Source organism: Oxyura jamaicensis, chromosome 9 (assembly GCF_011077185.1).
Source record: "Oxyura jamaicensis isolate SHBP4307 breed ruddy duck chromosome 9, BPBGC_Ojam_1.0, whole genome shotgun sequence".
In the NCBI taxonomy this organism is placed as follows: Eukaryota; Metazoa; Chordata; class Aves; order Anseriformes; family Anatidae; genus Oxyura; species Oxyura jamaicensis.
In genome coordinates, this window is record NC_048901.1 from 13,597,839 (window position 1) to 13,600,170 (window position 2,332).

General features: G+C 57.8%; 1 protein-coding gene across 1 annotated transcript in view; it reads right to left on the reverse strand.

Annotated features, from left to right (window-relative positions):
- HES1 (hes family bHLH transcription factor 1) overlaps positions 1 to 124 on the reverse strand; it is a 2,223-nt gene extending 2,099 nt beyond the window's left edge. Inside the window, exon 1 of the mRNA XM_035334840.1 lies at positions 100 to 124. The gene's annotated coding sequence lies outside the window, so the exon portion shown is untranslated. The remainder of the gene's footprint in view (positions 1 to 99) is intronic.
- Between the last annotated feature and the right edge of the window lie 2,208 nt (positions 125 to 2,332).

Here is a 2,332-nt window from a genome sequence, read left to right on the forward strand (position 1 = left end):
ATGGGCGCCGCCCGCACGCCGCCCCGGCTCGTGGACGGCGCCCGCCCATTGGCCGCGCGCCGCGCGCCGCGCGCCGGCCAATGGGCGGCCCAACGGGGCCGCGCGCGGGGCGGGAGGGCGGCCGCCGGTTTAACCCCTTAGGCGCCGCTCTGCTGTGGGAGGGCCCGGCGCTAATTGCCGGGTTAATTGGAGCCCGCGGGGGGCGCCGGCAGCGGGGGACGGGGGACGGGGAGGGGGGAGCTGCGCCGTGGGGGGCCGCTGCCTGCGGGGTGAGGCGGGGGGCGGCAGGGCTCTGTCATCACGGTGCCTCGGGGCTGTCACATATCTCAAGTCCTGTCACGCTGCCCAGAGCCTGTCACAGCGCCTCAGGTCCTGTCACGATATCTCAAGTCCTGTCACGGAGCCCAGGTCCTGTCGCAGTGCCTCAGGTCCTCTCACGATATCCCAGGTCCTGTCACGGTGCCCTTCTCCCTGTCACAATGTCCCAGGTCCTGTCACAGTGTCCCTAGCCCTGTCACAATGCCCTTGTCTCTGTCACAGTGCTTCAGGTTCTGTCACAATGCCCCTATCCCTGTCACGATGCCCCTGTCCTGTCACGATGCCCATGTCCCTGTCACGATGCCCGTCCTGTCACAATGCCTCAGCCCTGTCACAATGCCCATGTCCCTGTCACGATACCCCAGCCCTGTCACAACGCCCCTGTCCCTGTCACAATGCCCATGTCCCTGTCACGATACCCCAGCCCTGTCACAATGCCCTTGTCCCTGTCACAATGCCCATGTCCCTGTCATGATACCCCTGTCCTGTCACAATGCCCCAGCCCTGTCATGATGCCCTTGTCCCTGTCACAATGCCCCTGTCCTGTCACAATGCCCCTGTGCTGTCACGGTGCCCATGTCCTTGTCACGATGCCTGTGTCCTGTCACAATGCCCCTGTCCTGTCACAATGCTTGTCACACCAGCAGCTCTGCCCCCTTGTCCTGGAGCAGACCGCAGGCCCTCACGCCTCCCGCTCCCACCATGGCCCACAAGGCCCATCTCCACGGGGCCGCCACCAGCACCACGGGCACGCCGAGGTGACCGTGGCCGCGGTGACGCCGCTGGCGCTGGCACGCTGTGCGGTGCGGGCACGGCCCCAGGTGTGCCGGTGCGTGCGCTCCCGAGGGCGCCCAGGCGAGCGCGAAACCGCGGCGTGGTGCCCGGCGCTCGGCCCCGCTGCAGCTGCGCCTCTACCACCTCCGGCTGGCCCGCGCAGCTCGTGGGGTTACTTTAAAAAAATAAAAAAAAAGGTATTTTGCCTGGGGACTTGAATATTTTTTTTTTTTTTTTTTTTTTTTTTTTCCCTCCGCTTGACTGGCTTTCTCACACTCCTATTCCCATAGTCTGCCAGCTAAGCCTGAGTCATCCTGCCAAGAACTAGACCTGGCCTATTCAAAAATGTGCTCGCTCGCTCTTTCTGTCTCTCTTTCTTTTCTTTCTTTCTTTCTTTCTTTTTTTTTTTTTGAGTATACACAGTAATGTTTTTCCACCTCCTCCAGTACCTGATCCGCACCTGTACGGGGCCAATCCCACACATATCACCTGATCTCGCCTTTTCAGAGACCGTGAGAAAAATAAAGTTCAAGAAAGAAGAGACATGTTTGCAGATCTCACTGGGGCAAAGCCCTTGTCTCTGCAGAGGCTTGCCTGCGCAGCCACGAGAGCTTTAAAAAGGAAAAATAAATAAAAGAGAGTGTCATGTGTAAAACTACAAGAAAAGCACAAATCCAGGCTTTCTTTCAGCTCCTTGGTCAAGCCGCAAGTCTTAATTGAAAAACAAAAAGCAGCCTTCAGTGTGTAAGATTTAGGTTTAGATGAGCAATAATTGAGGTAAGCTTCAGTCATCTAGGCATTCGGACAAAAAGGAGTGGAGAAAATATTGAGACTGCATCAGGGAGCTACCAAAAAGTCTTTTCTTGCCCTCACGCAGCAGTCCGAGACAACTGGTTAGCATGAAAACTGCAATACATTATTGAACAGCCTAAAGGGTTCGGGTGGGCCGATATTTTTTAATACTTGGGGGTGACAAAAAAAATAAGGTCACCACGATTCCTGAGCGAGTCCTCTCCCTCCCACGGGGATTTGCAAAGGAAATGCGAAGCCGGGCAGCCGGTCCCTCCTGGGCTGGGAGTGAGAACAGGCTGCAATTACGTCCATGTTTATGGTAGCCCAGGAGCTGCTAACCACCTCTAATTGCTGGCAACAGGTCGGTTTCTCTGGGGATGGAGCGGGGCAGGCGGGGAGCGCAGGCTGTAATTACGGGCCGCCAGCGCTCGCCCCAGCCGGGCGAGTT